At 41.2% G+C, this 15,766-nt stretch overlaps 1 protein-coding gene and 1 long non-coding RNA gene across 3 annotated transcripts in view; one reads left to right on the forward strand and one right to left on the reverse strand.

The window, feature by feature from the left end:
* The window catches only part of CDYL2 (chromodomain Y like 2), a 1,015,850-nt gene that overhangs the window by 454,666 nt on the left and 545,418 nt on the right, over nucleotides 1-15,766 (forward strand). The window lies entirely within an intron of this gene.
* LOC118023836 lies at nucleotides 8,267-13,789 on the reverse strand. Its single transcript, XR_004682910.1, has 3 exons — nucleotides 13,669-13,789; nucleotides 13,424-13,525; nucleotides 8,267-8,565 (listed from the first exon to the last, which is right to left on the reverse strand). It is a non-coding gene; the product is annotated as an uncharacterized LOC118023836 (long non-coding RNA).

Below are 15,766 nucleotides of genomic sequence, written 5' to 3' on the forward strand. Positions count from 1 at the left end.
TCATTTGGGATTTTTTCCTCTTTGATTCCTTATACTTTCTTCCCAACTTTGCTTAGTTCAGTAGTTCTCAAAGTGTAGGCCAGAGCACTGAGTGGGTTGGGGGCAGGTTAGAAATGCATATTCTCAGGCCCCCTCTCCGACTAGCAGTCTCGGTGTTGACAAGCTCTTCATGTGATTCTGATGGGCCTTCAAATTTGAGATCTTCTGTTGCAATTCGTACATCGAGTCACAGCTACAAAGCAACATCCCTTCTGCTTCTCTTAGTTGGCCATGTCCTCTCCCTTATCTGAATATCCACAGCAGTTCATCTGCAGTCCCTCATTTATATTTTGTGGTTACTGTAGCTATTTGCAGGCAATGTCTGGTGTCCTGCTTCACTGTGAGCTCCCTGAGAAGAGTATTATAGATGTATGTATAAAACTTACTGAAGAAATACCAGAACTCTTCATCTGACAAGGGGTTTTTAAAAATTCATTTATAAGAGGTCTTGCACATAGGAATCATTAAGAAAAAAAATCACTAAACCCTTAATAGCAGTACCTTGGGCTAGCGGTACAAGCAAGACAAAACATAGAAAAAGAAATGTAAATAGCTAAAAAATGCAAAGTTACTCAGTTTCACTGGAAAGTAAGTTAAAGCAAATTAGGATATGGATAAAGAGCCATGTTAACTATAAAATTAGCAAAGATTTAAAAATGGTAATATTCAGGTTTGGCAAGAATGCAGAAAAATAAGCATTCATATAAAGTGCTGGAGGGAGTTTAAGTTATACAATTGATATGGAAAGTAATTTGGCAGGATGTAGAGAGAGCCTAAGCAAAGGTCATGCCCTTTGACACAGTCATTTTTCTTCTTGGGGAAAAGTCAGAAATGCATATGAATATTTATACACAAGTAGGTTCATTGCAACATTATTTATAAATAGCAAAAATGTGGGAATGGAATGTATGCCAAAATGGTTAAATAAATTATGTCAAATAGAAATGATGGGACATATGCAGCCATAAAAAAATAATGTTTTCAAAGGATATTTAATGACATGGAAAATTTGTGTCTTGTAATGTTAAGTTAAAAAAAGAGAGCAAGATAAACATTTATGTATACAGTATCATAAGAATTATGTTAAAATTGTGTGTGTGTGTACAAAAGAAAATAGACCAAAACATTGGCAGTAGTCGCTCTGAAGGGTAGGGCAATCCTTTTATGATAAGATGCTGGGTCTTTATTTTCCTCTAGACTTTGTGATACTGAATAGACAACTGGCTTGATGGAACAAAATAATGTGCAGAAATAGATTCACATATATTCAGTCAGCTGGTTTTCATGGAACATCAAAATAAGCATATAGAAAAAATAACTCTTGACCCCTATCTCACTCCATAGTTAAAAATTAATTTGAGATGAGTCTTAGACTTAAGCGCAAAATTTAAACTTTTTGAGAATGAAACACAGGAGAGTATCTTCATGACTTTGAGGTAGGCAAAGACTCTTTTCAGTGGGGGTGGGAGCACAGGTATGAGGAGTACCCAGAGTTAAATATATCTGTGCCAAGTTATTTTAAATTTCTTTTTTTTTTTTTATTATGTTCAGTTAGCCAGCATATAGTATATCATTAGTTTTTGGTGTAGTATTCAACGATTCATTAGTTGTGTTAAATTTCTTAACTAACCTTTCAGGGTTTTTTTTTTGAAAGATTTTATTTATTTATTTGGTGGGGGGCAGGGTAGAGAGAGAGGCAGACAGAAGCAGAGGGAGAGGCAGACTCCCCACTGAGCAGGGAGCCTGACACTGGGCTCCATCCCAGGATCCTGGGATCATGACCTGAGTCGAAGGCAGGCGCTTAACCGACTGAGCCACCCAGGCACCCTTAACTAACTTTTCAAGGGATTTGTCACTTTTTTGCTTTTTCTTTTCTTTCCTTTCCTTTTCTTTCTTTTTCTTTTTTCTTTTCTTTCTTTCTTTTTTTTTTCTTTTTACCTATTTTCTCTTCCCTTAAAGGAGGCATGTAATAGTGAATTGTTTGAAAATAATGGGGAAACAGTGCTGAGTAGCACGAAGAACCCCTACTTTGGAGCCAGGCAGACATGGGTTTAAGGATGACCTCCTCTTTTAGTAGCCTGAGCAAGTCATTCAACCTTAGAGCTTCACAGGATCATTTTATCAATTGAGCAAAATAATAACATAAAGTGGCTAGCACATAGTATGGCATCTGTCACATCACAGGTACTCAGATATCTAGTCCCTTTCCTCATCTCCTTTTTCCAGGCACAAATGTTGCCCTCTCCAGGCTGGTATACAAAACATTAGGAAGTAGTGGTTAGGGCATAGGTTGTGGAGTTAGGCCATTTGGATTGAAGTAACTCCGAACATAGTGCTTAAGTCCCTTCATATGCAAAATACTGAATTAACCCATAAGGTTGTTGCAACATAATCTACGTAACATGCTTAGCACAGTGGCAGAGTGTATAGTAAGTACTCAAGAGATGTTAGCTACAATACTCTTTCTGAAGAGGGACCATCTTCAGATGTTAAATAGCATCCTACTATGGGATAGAGGAAGTAGTGCTTAGGGCTTCAGAGGGCTGTCTGAGTCACAGAGATGCCTCAACTCTTCAAGGCCATACTCTTTGTGTTCCCAGTGTCAATTAGATGCTGAAGCACATGCTTCTTGGAACCCAGAACAACACCAAGGTCATTCTACTTAGCCCAAGTGACAGCTGAATTATGAACATTTCTCATGTACTCAACTCTGGGTCAGGATAAATCACACTCTATTCTTCCTTATTATTTTCATGGGGTGTGTGGCACGGTCTCTAGAAATCATGTGGTGTTGAAACATGAAGACAAGTAACATCTGTGGGGAAAGCCCAGTATCAAACCAGAAGCTGAGTGTTCTCAGTCGGCTTCCTTGCCCATGCTGGGGGGAAAGCTATTTGTAGAGTATTCCTTATTTATATCTGTGTAATGACAAGTTTCCTGGCTCTGAAGGTGGAATTATGAGCAGGTACTTTCTCTCTGAGTAGGCCTCTGTACAAGGAAAAAGACTCAATGGATATCCAAAAACCAAAGCAAAATTGAGTTACAGCTCCCGCCAGTCAGAGGGCTGTAAAGAAGAGGGTTTGTAGCTCAGTGATGAGTAAGAGTTACATTTTCAGCATTCTGGGCAGGGGAACAAAGAAAATGCCATTAAAGGTGGGGTGTGTTGTATCCTGGAAGCCTCAGGGTCGCTGAGACATGCTGGATTCTACTCATCTGGTGTGAGGAGGGTCGTCAGTTCAGCCCGCAGTATCCAGTATGTGCAGATGCAATGGCATGGCCCAGAGAGAGGGCGAGAGGACTTTTTCTTTGATGGTCTAGACTTAATGTAGTCATACTTTTATTGAGAGGTATGCACATTCATATATGAGTCCACAAAAGCACAGGTAACTCACTTACGCTTTCTCATTATCCTTCTTAAAGCCCATCAGGTATGTAACTCAGACCTCATATTTGTATGTAGTACCATACCTAAGTGTAGGAGGTACTCAGTAATTGAGCAACCCGTTGAACTTTGCCCACAGGACATAATACTGCCCCAGAGGGCATTTTCTACTATTCCTCTCATTCCCTTTCCAAGAAGATTATTAATTGCTGAGGCCCTGGGGAAGAAGCCGGGGCAAAAGGAAATCATGAACATCTTGATGGCATTGTAGAACAAGTTAGACACAGGGGCCTTTTCAGTTGGGAGTCTTTTGGTTCCAAGCAACTGAAATCAGCTTTACCTAGAAGAACTCAGGAGGGAGAAGTTTGTATTATAAGACTTTGGGGTAGAACATGATCTTCAAGGGCAGGGAAGGAACCACCACTGGGCTTGGGTTTGAATCCAAACATGTCATCAAGATTCTTCCATGTCTTGTCTCGGCTTCTCTTTATGTATCTAGTCTTCCCCTCTTTCTTGTTGTAGTCTTTCTTTTATAGTTCACATGACTGGAAATAACCACCCACATGTTCACTCTGGAGACCAGGCTGACCGAAGCTAGGGGTTCTTGGTATCTGTTCTATACTCCCAGGAAAGAGACTTTAGCCCATCTGGGTCAGATGCCCTATGTGTTTTAGTTAATCATAGCCAGGGACCTACTCCTGTTGCCAAATGGATAGTGTATGGGGCAGGAAAACTCCCAGCAGAGATTCTACACATATAGCCCAGTTGGTGGCTATTCCTTCTGCAAAACTAATGCTTCAAGATGTTCCTTCCCAGGCGCCTGGGTGGCTCAGTCATTGGGCATCAGCCTTCGGCTCGGGTCATGATCTCGGGGTCCTGGGATCGGGTCCTGCATCGGGCTCCCTGCTCCTTGGGAGCCTGCTTCTCCCTCTGCCTCTCTCTCTCTCTCTCTCTGTCTCTAATGAATAAATAAAATCTTAAAAAAAAAAAATGTTCCTTCCCTTCCCTAGGAATGTCAGAAAGAATTGAGAAAGGATACAAATATCCAAACAAAGCATTCAGGATACACTTTCTTAAGAGACTAATGAAAGATGCTACTAAGATAGGGGGCTTAGAGGTGGCCTTGTGACATGAACAATTCATGCAGAGGGTCAGAACATCCCGTCTGTTAGTCCCTTGGAATATGCCCTTTTGTCCATCCTCATGGCCATTACCTTCTTTGAAGTCCTCATCCTCTTCTACCTCAACTACTCAGTGACCTAACTATTTAGCCTCCCTACCTCACAGACTCCCTATTTTCACTCCTGTCCATTTCCTGCAGTGCTTTCAGAGACTAGGATTCCTAAAATTCCAGCCTGGCATGTCACCTTCACTCTTGAAAATGTTAACAGCTCTTGTAGCCCTAAGAAGTCCATATGCTTTGCTCTACTCTTCAAGATACCAACCAGTGGTTTTGGCTTCACTTCCTCATCATGCACATCAACCAGAAGGTATATCCTAGGTTTGTTCAACTCAGCTAACAGGAAGGGCAATAGAATCAGACCCCTGGATTCAAGTCCCCTCTCATAGCTAACTGACTCTGTGACAGAGGACAAAGTACTTAGTTTCCTCCTTTCTAAAATAAAAATTAAATATAATACCCACACATAAGTTTGTGGAAAGAATGAAATGAAATAGCCCACTGTTTAAAGTGCTTTAAATGATGCCTGGAATATGATAAGGATGCAGTAAATACTACCTATGATCATCATCATTAGCATCACCAATAAAATTAACACCTTGGTCAAACAAATAAGCCACCAGTTTGATTCCTAGACCTCCAGCTCTCATAAATTCCAAATTTTGCTATCTTACTCATTTCTCTGAATCCAAATTGAACATATTCTTTTAGTATGGCCAAAAGGAAGCTGGGAACTCTGGATATAATGAATAAAATGCTGCCTCATTAATGAACCCTTAATCATGCCTTTCTCAGAGGCACCTAAAAGAGAAGAATAAATGTTTTTTTAGAAATAATGTCTTTTTTTTCCTAAGCAGAGTAGTTGGAACATTCCAGTTCTTGACCTTGGGCTGCCTGCACAGAAATCCAAGGGCAGAGGATATGGACCCAAGATGGCTGCTACTAGGTCTCTGGAACACAGGGTCTGAGCTGTAGCACCTAGCTTGTCTCCACTGTCACAGGGGAAGGATGTGGCAACCCTGTAATTCATTACCAGTGGAAATAGAACATCATTGAAGAGATAAGGGCAACAATGGCCTTCTATCCAGTGATAAATTACTAACAGTCGCATTATTTTCCCTTATTTATATATGGGTCTCTTTATTGAATTTAGGTGGAGATAAATAAACGATCTGCCAAGTGTCTGGTTAATATTACTTCTCAGGGACTCATTTTAGGCCCAACTAGACTCCTACTGATAATATCTGTAAGCTTTTTGGGAGGGAGAGACATAACATTTGTTTCTGACAAGAACCCTCTGTTTGCCTTATCTGTTTCATTTGAGAGGCCGTCGACCCCTAGCTTCTTTGGTTAAAACAAACTCTTTCCAGCCATGGAGGAGTTCTTGAACTTGGTCCTTGCCACACAACGTGACTGGGTGTCCTGCCTGCAAATCTGAGGTCCTCTGTCATCTACAGTCAGACTTAGTGCTTCCTGTTGGCCACCAGGAGACAATGAGGGACATGGTGCTGGGTTTCTCCCCTAATGCATCAAGACAAAGATTCACTTTACAAATTTGAATACTCTTTCCTGGTCAGAATTGAGAGTTTTTTCTTTTAATCACAGCATTTACTTTTTTTTTTTTTTTAATTTAAGGAGATATTGATACACATGGGTTTAGAAATATACAGCTGGTCTGTGGCAATGAAAATTAGCCCTAAGCCACATTAAAGAAAAAACCAAATAACCCAAAGTTTCCACCAACATGCTGCAATAGGGCTGTAAACTCAGAAACCCTCTTTATTTTCAGGATCTGCCATTATCACACTCTGACACTCTGCACCATAATGAAGGCCTTTTTCTACATGGGCCTAAGGAACCTCTACTCCTTTGTCAGCCATTTCAGAGGTAACAGCCTCTGAGAACCTTTCTCTGGTCCTAGGTCTGTGTCTCCAAACAGCTAATTGCTCTACCGGGCCTCATGTTGTTGGCACCCATCACATTGCTTTGCTATGTTTACCTGCTCCTTCTCATCCCAGACAGTGAGTTCCTGATACCACATTCTCTCTGTATCTTCAGGGTTTAGAAGAGGGTTTGGCATGGAATAGGTGCTTAGTAAATATCCCTAGATCATTGTAAACTATAATGGGACAGTGTTTCTCTCCCTGGAGTACTGGTCTTAGTTTTCTTTCTTTGGTATTATTTATTATTTGAGAAAGGCATCTCTGTCTCACCAAACTGTAATTTCTTTGAGAGCAGAAATTGCCTCTCTCTCTCTCTATATATACCACTTCCAGTGCCTAGCACAGTGCCTGACATTTAGTTGGCACTCAACATATGATTACCGAGTGAATGAATGAAAGACACTGGGGCTTGGAATTCAAGGCCTATGCCTGTGGGACAGTGTCACCATACTACGTAAGTACCGCATAGAAGACTGCACATCTGAGTCAAGCTTGGTTCAAATTCCAGCTCCAACATAGCCCTCCGGGAGAGACAAAGACACAAAACAGAACAAAACACAAAACTTAACCTCTTTGTACCCAATTTAATCATTTGTAAATGTGAGAAAAATCTTAGGGATGTTGATAAGAATAAATAACCAATGGTTCTGAAAGTTTCTACTTCACTTAGAGGCACTATTTTGATGTTAGTGACTCTCTTTGACTCATGTCCTATCCTTGACTGCTTCCTTGATCATTAGTTAATAGCTGGTGAAACAGGTCCAGGTGAGGCTCAGGAAGAAGTTCTGGACCCTGGGTGGCTCTCAGCTTGCAGGAGCCATGGTACCTAAATGAGAGAATGAGCTGGAAAGAGGCTATGTTGCTATGGCAACAAGATCTATCCTTGGTCCCTTCAGCTGTGCATATTCCCTGATGAAGGTCTTGAATGGGCTGTCCTTGTTTTGACCATCAGTGGGTCCTTTTTCCTGGAATCCTCCTCATCTCATCCCACATGGCCCATTCATTCTCTCTCTCTCTTTCTCTCTGACTTTTTCTGCCCCTTCTTTGATCCTCCAGTTGAGCTAGGTGCCAGTTTCCAGCTGGGATTGAATAGAGCAAGAAAACCCTTCTAAATCATTGGTGGGTAGGTACAGTTTGGGAGTCTGGCAACTAGTGATGTAGCAACATTCTTTGCATCATCCCCCCCTCGCCCCCAGTCAGTGTGCTGAGTTTTGTCTAAACCTTTCTCTGTGTCCTGCATGCATCTAACCCTCTCTCATCTGCTGCCACCCAACCTCATGCAGGCTCACTACATTGCTCTGAAGTCGCTGAAGGCACTCTGGCTAATGAGCTAACTTCTGGCTAAAATTCAGTTTAAACTCTGAAATCCTTCACATTGCTACCAACATTATTTTTTTTTAAAACCAAATTGGGAGCATTATACTCCTTTATCCCATCCCTTGAATGAGTTTCTAATTCTCCCAGTTAAATTTCATATGCTTCATCCTGAGATTTAATGCTCTGAATATAACGTGCTTTAACTCAGCTTTCTAGCCTCATTTCCCTCTGAATCCTACTAACCACCAACTCTGACATCCCCCTTGACCCCTTTTCGGGGATAGGGAACATGGAACACTGCCTCTGTCTCCATCCTTCTTAATCCGCATTTATGCTCTTTTATGTATACCTTCTTTGGAATTTTAAAGTCATGATCACCTTCTATTATCACCTTCTCTAGGAAATTTTCCTAGAGTCCCACAATTGAAATAATTTCCCTTCAACTTTGCTTCCAGGGCAGTTTGACTGTGGCACCTTTTAGCCCATCACAACTTGTGTGGTTTCCAGAGCTATACTTAACTGTAGTGTCTCGGTCAGGTCAGGCTGCTATCACAATACCATTGACTGAGGAGCTTAAGCAATAAACATTCCTCCACACAGTTCTGGAGGCTACGAAGTCCAAGGTCAGAATGCAAGCAGATTTGATGTCTGATGAGAGCTCTCTTCCTGGTTTGCAGATGGCCAGTTTTTCAGTGCATCTTTACCTGATAAGGAGAAAGAGAGAAAGGTCATCTCTCTCCTGTCTTTTTTTTTTTTTTTTAAGGACACTAATCCCATTCATAAGGGCTCCACCCTCCTGACCTAATTACCTCCCAAAGGCTCCACTTCCAAAACTGTCACAGTGGGGTTTAGATTTCAACATAGGAACTTTGAGGAGACACATTCAGTCTATAACAAGTATCTATCACTTCAACCAGGGAATGAGTTTCTTGAGGACAGTCTTGTTTCCACGCTATCCCTCAGCTCAGAGTCTAGGACACAGTGTTAATGTCTCTATGGGAAATGAATTTTAATAGTTTTCCCATAGATATCCTTTTCCCCTTTTATTGCCAGTTCCTTTTAAAGAGCTACTTATTATGGAAATTTTCAAAGTACACAAAAGTTGAGAGAATAGTTTGGCAAACCATGTATTCATCATCCAGTTTCAAAAATCTTGTCCATCCTTTTAAAAGCAAAACTCTTCTGCAGACAAAGCCTTTGGTGGTGAGGGGCATAAAGACACCATTCTGTAGTGCCCAATTAATTCAAATCAAGTTTGAGCAGAGTTTCCTCCCCCAGAATAACATCAATAGGACTCCCAGTGAAAGGATGTCTTCCTAAGGCAATTCTGAAGACAAAAACGCAATATAAGAACACACTTCCCAATAATGTGAAGATGTATGACTCTACTAAATACGAATGTTCCCTTAATGTACTATAAAAAAATAAAGATGTTTGGCTAGATTTATCAACCTGCTCCAAGAGCAGAATTAAGTTTCCATGCTACATTTTTTCTACTTATTTAAAAACACCTGAGTTGTTATATAGCTAGTCAGACAACCGTTTCGTTATATAAGTATAATACATGTCTGCCCTGAAGATATATGGTTTTAAACAAAGCCTTCTGTGTTCTCAGACCTGTGGGATAACTTGTAAGCAATGACTCCTAAGGATTCAGATGTGGGTGCAATTAGCTACATGTTAAAACATTACTAACGATTTTAATAAATTAATAATAAGATATTTAATGTACTAGAGGTTCTGACTATGTTCTCACAAAATGAAATTAAAGCCAACTCAAAATTTTCAATTTATGCAGCTTGGAAATCTAATGACAAAGCAAGCTGGGGACAGAAATCTTTATTCTCAATGGAATGGATTACCCCAGGAGATTCATAGTTGGTGATAATGAGTGCATGTGCATATTGACATGTCATTATATCACATTCTCATTTTTGAAACATGCAAATTCATGATCTAAAGTTCCAACAAATAGTGCATGAGGAAAGGTTTTTCTCATGTCTTTGCTCCTTACATAAGCTGTTCACCAGTGTTGCCTGCAGCTTCTCACCTGGGTATTTCACAGGCCATGAGATGATTGAAAACAATCCAATACAGAGTGCTATAACAGTGACCTGCGCCTGCCTAGCTCCTGGAGGGAGTAAGGCAGAAGGCTGGAGAAGGCTAGTGAGAAGCTACAATATCGTGAAGGTGAAAAATCAGAAGGAATGCGGTTTCATCACCTCTTAGAGCCAACTATAAACTCCGTTTATGATGGAACCAGGGGATTTGGAATAAGCCAGCCAAGTAGACAGCAGCTGCTTCTCCCAAAGGCTTCCATAAACCTGGATTGGTGGAGTATTAATTTGTTGGCTTTTTAAATTTCTCCTTTGCTTTCTCAGTGTGAGCCCAAGAGGAAGTTGGAATATCACATTTCACAGGGAAAGTCATTCCAAACTAATCTTAGCAGCTCTAACTCAACCAATAATCGTGCTTATGAACATAGCACACATAGCACAGTGTAGATTCCTCATGAGCCTTCATCAACAACTAATTGATTTGCTTAAGTTGAAGTAATGAATGATCAGTCTCTGCTGGCCTTCTCTCCAGTTCTCAATCTCTCCTGATCAGGACTGACATATCAATGTAATGAACAACCTCCATTCTCTTATCTTCCAGCCATAGAAAACACCGTCACTTCCAATTAAATTCTACATGATTTATGGAAACCCACGAGCTCACTTGCCTTAATTCTTCCTTCTCCTGCCCATGTGATCCTATTAAATTTCTTCCTTAAAATCTAGTGCTCCCTACTCTGAAATGGCATGGGTTGTTGTGTGCAAAAAAGTTGGGAAAAAGAATGGCTAAAGGAAGTCTGAAAAACAGTAATAGCTTCCTACCACTTAATGGGCAGTACCATGTTCCGAAAAAATGCACTGGACACTTTAGTAAGGAGTGTATTCATTATCTTATTAAATCCTACGAATTTCTATAATCCCCCCTCGAAAGAGGGCAGACTGTCCCTGTTTTGTATATAGATGAGAAATAGACATGGAGAGATCATGTGACTTTTCTAAGGTTCCATAGTAACTGGCAGAGCTGAAGCAAGGAGTGTCTGGCATGTTGTTGACAGACAATCAGGTTACTCATGATTACTAATCTTGACCCATGCTGTGGTTGGGTATCCATGGTGTATACTTCTGGAAGCCCATGAAAATACTATTATTTCCTAAAACCATTTTTAATAGTTCAAACACAGAAATAATTCGTGCATTTCCCAATGAAATGGTGGCACAGTATGACAAAACATGTTAATTTTCTTTGTTTGGGCTGGAATTTTATTAACTGAGAGCAGCAGTTCTGGTTATCCATGCTAGTTAGAGTTCTAGCAAGGTAAAGGAAGTCTTATTAATGCAGTTTGAGATTCAAATAAGCCAAACAAACAAAAGGAAGTTTAGAATATGGGTTCATTGGACAGAGGAATGACAATAACAATGGGAATATTTGGTCTTGTAGTGAGGAGAACACTGTTTTGTAGAGACAGGGAAGATCTATGTGCAAACTCCAGACACATGCAAACTTGTAAACCTAAATGGAATGCTTTGGCCTACATGCTGCTTTCTTTGTATCTCCCAGGAATTCTGGGAAGATACCAAAATGAGTGGGTTAGGTCAAGGTATCATCTAAACAGTGAGTTTTAAGCTGGACTTGAATAAAGAGTGGGAATTGAGTCAGAAAACGAATTGACTATGTGTTTCCATGCAGAGGAGCATAAACATAGTACAATAACAATCTCACCTGTTCATCATAATCAGGTGGCAAGCATGTGCTAGGTCAGGCGCCAAACTAGATGCCAAGTGTAGAAATGAAAAAGTCAAGGACTATCACTTGTAGAGCCTAAGTCTCATAAAGAAGGCTGAAGCATCAATAAAACAATTTAGTATGGAGTGATTAAGGCCATAAGAGAAACACATACTCAGCAAGGCAGGGACATAAAAGAGGGAGTTAAGTAAGACTTTCCTGACCTACCCAAGCTGAGTAAAACATGTGAGCTCCTTCTTGAAAGGTGACTGGGAATTGGACAGGTGGGAAAGGAAAAAAGAGGGGAAGCCACTCATCATCCTGAGACATCACAGTGGATATGGATATTCAGTGAATTCAACTCTGTTTTCAAATCATTTAATAAGACACTTATTCTCCAGTTGAGTCAATGGAAGATATATGCAATTTAATAAACTGAGCTTATTGCAGTCACGAACCTTGCCTTTGTATCTTTGCATCCCTGAAGGACTGACTTGGATAGAGTAGCTGCTCGATAATTTTTTTTTTTTTTTTTTTTTTTTACTCTTGGTTGGGTGTAAGGACATCCAGAATATGCGGTACAGTGAAGAGCATCAGAATTTTCTGAAATGTATTGATACTCAAGCCTTAAAGGACAGTGATGTCACAGAACTGATTACATTTGTAGGAAATGATGGTGGGGAGGGGGCTGTGGGTAAGCAGTGGCGATAAGCATTGATGTGGTCACCAGTTGGCCCCAACAAAGCAATTATTTATGTTGGGGCTATAGTTAGTTTGGTTCCAAAGGGCAGGGCACAAGAGTGAATTATGGTGTAATATCTTATTAAAAGAAACTCTCAAGAACAAGAGAAAAAGATTTGAATTTCACCAGCGTGGGTCTACGCTGAGAGCTCTGGTAGAACAACAGGTGATGGTTCTTGTTTTGACTTGGCAGCCATCCTACAGAAACTGTGACTTAATGATATTTTACTGCCTATGTCCCATACAAATTGGTCTCTTCAATCTCATCTTCCCAGAGTGGTTTCTTACTAAGCATTGCATCCTGCAAGGCTCAAACCACAGAAGTGCTTGATGACTGCTCTCTGGGAACATGCATTCTTCTTGAAGTCATGTGAAGCCATGACAGAAGATAAACTTATGAGCAACTTTTACATGTACTCTGATATAAAATCCTAGACATTTTTCTAAATATGGACAGGTTTTGGGGGGGGCATTAAAAAACACTGAAATGATTAGTAGCTTGGGGGAAACATTGCTTTTCCCTAGGGTGGACTAGAGCATCACTGAAATGAAGCCAGGGAGTATCTTTAGGTTTTACTTCATTAAAATAACTAATGTTTATTTGGAGATGCAGAGGTTAGTTGCACCATCTCGGAGAGTCAGGCACATACATCTATAATCAAGAGAGTGTCAACCACTAACACAATACCACTTTGATGTCTGAGGGATCCTGTTTCCATTTTCAAATCCTGTGCCTTCTTAGAATTTTCTAGAGCCCACCCTATTACCAACTTCAAGACTCATGCTTGAATATTAACAGATTTAATAGTTAAGTTTTCTTAGTTGTCTGAAGACCCAACTTGGGACCTCATGGTATTTTCCTTCCCTGCTGGCCACCAACCCTAATCCTTAGGATTCTCTAAGTTGCACCTCCTTCTGGAAGCCTTCCATCATGCATCCTGTGAATCCCTTTAGCACACAGAGACTGGCTTTGAATGGGAACTGTCCTCTCTCTGATTCTGTCATGTCTGTATAATCTGTGCCTTCAACTAGACCACAAACCTTTGTAGCCACAGGCACATTTTCTCCATCTTCTGTGTCCTCCGCCATCTCCATCCCAGAGCAGACCATGGAATAAGCACACAGCAGGGACCAGCGGTGATCCTGTCCCATGCACAATGACATAAATGTAGAAAAGCATAAAGGAAACAAGCATATATCGAATACTTACCGTATGCTAGGTCTTGGTTCAGGTTCTTTACATACATTATTAATTTTTATTAGCAACGCTGAATGTTAGTACTCACATTTTAGAGATGGGAAAGCAGAGCCAGGGAGTGTTCATAAGTGGAAGAACCAGTATTTAAAGAGTGGTCAGCCTGACACCAAGGCTCTGACTTTCTTCTCAATCCTAAGCCGTCTTTCTTCCTGACCAGGGGCCGCTCAGACTCCAGACTGTAGCTAATATACTGCAGAGAGATAGAATATAAGGGATAGAGTGTTAAATAAGTCTATGCTCACTGCTTGACACTATTCCTCTACTACCACTGCCCATGAGATGTCTTGATATGAGGCCTATGAAGTGAAGCTGGAGCGGTAAATTGTATAACTTACTATCACAGGTGGAGCAATTATTATTATGGGGCCCATTTTAAGTGATATACTTGCTCTCACAGTCTCACTCATGGCCACTTCTTCCAATTAAATACAATCAGCGAGGAACAAGAACCAGAGGAGAGGAGATGTGGCCTCAGAAGGATTTGGTTTTTGTATGCTAAGTCACCAACTCCTAGGTTTTAATTGACTTTTTGTTACCAGGACATTCTAAAGAAATAATTTTTTATGACCCCTGAGAGGTCTGGCAGTCATTGCTTTTTTAAACATTGATTTGCATATTCAAACATTCACTCAAGCATGCATTGAGAGAGATTGGCCTTTGCCTGTGATGCTGAACATAGACCCTGTCTCATGCCTCCCTGCTTTTTGCCAGTGCTGCTCTCCTTCCCATGCCATTTGCCAGGTGGAGACATCTTCTCTTCAAAATGTCACTCAAACTTCACCTTCCCTGTGAAGACTTCCCTGAACCCTGTCATGCCCTGCAAAACACAGATAGGTCCTTCTACCTCTGAGATTCCCAACTTCAGGATGCTTTCGGCATCTGTCCCCTGCTCTACAGTAGTATATTAAGGCATGGATCGCCACTCAGGACATCTAATTATTTGAGGAGGCAGTACCACATGGTGTTACGGAAGACCATCTGATTTCTGATCCAGACTCAGCTTTCACATCGATAGAAGCTGTATCTCTTAGGTTGCTGGGGAAGCTAAATGAGATAGATGATCCTGGTAAAATGCTTAATACATGCCCTCAACTAGCACTAGCTATTTATATTCCTGGCCGTGCAGCTCCCCAGACTCCCTTTGACTATCTGTTGTGCGCAGAGAGCCGAGCACAGGCTGGTGAACCCTGGAGTACATAGTTCTCCACCCCAAGGAGACTGACTGCTCCCTATCCACTTGTATGGCCCCTGCTCTGCATGGGACAAGTGCCATTTGTTGTACTTGGCATGTTTTCCCCAACCTCTCTGTGGCATTTTGATTTTGTTGCCAGGGTTGACCCAAGCTGCACCTCCTCCCAAGAGTCCCCTGACCCACCCAGCCCGGGCATCCCACGGACTGAATTCCTGCAGCACTTACATGGGATGACTAATTGTCAAATTCTGTCTTTTCTCACCAGTTTGCTTCTCAAGTGTCTACCTCTGACAGACTCATGGTGAGAAGCTTGGAGGCAGGGATTGTGCCAGATTCTCCTCTCTTCTCAGAGCATGGATAAGGGTTGTCCCACACTATCTTAGGGCCTCAGTCATCATAGATTCTGGGGCAGTCTTTCAGTTAATGCTTTTCTGTTGGCACCTTCCACTGTGCTGGGCACTGAAGTGCATCTGTGAACAGAGATGCCAAGGCCCCCCCAAGCCACCCTGGGGCTCATCCTAGCCCAAGTTACAATCCAGTAAGTAAGTCAACAGGTGAATGAGGGCGGTAGTTCAAGAGAGTGTTAAATCCTGCACAGCACTTGTGTTGCAGAATGACTGGGGGTGGCAGCCTGCAGTTAGCCTCTCCTCCCATTACTCAGCAATCAGATACAGTCTTTTCTAAGGAGTGCTCTCTTGAACAGTCACTGGGCCAGAGGCTCAGCTATGGGAAAACGACAGGGCCTATTGTCAAAAACAGTTGGAAAATACATCCTACATATTTATTCCGTGTTAGAGCTACAAAATTTATATGAGTATATTAAAGACATTGATACTGCAGTAAAGACATTTCTGTTTTGCTTAAGCTGGTATTTCCCAAACCCAAAACTGTTCTGCTAGAACTTTTTGTCTGTCTTCTAATATTTAGCACCCAT

Source organism: Mirounga leonina, unplaced genomic scaffold (assembly GCF_011800145.1).
Source record: "Mirounga leonina isolate KUSES-001 unplaced genomic scaffold, KU_Mleo_1.0 Mir_180, whole genome shotgun sequence".
NCBI classification, from domain to species: Eukaryota; Metazoa; Chordata; class Mammalia; order Carnivora; family Phocidae; genus Mirounga; species Mirounga leonina.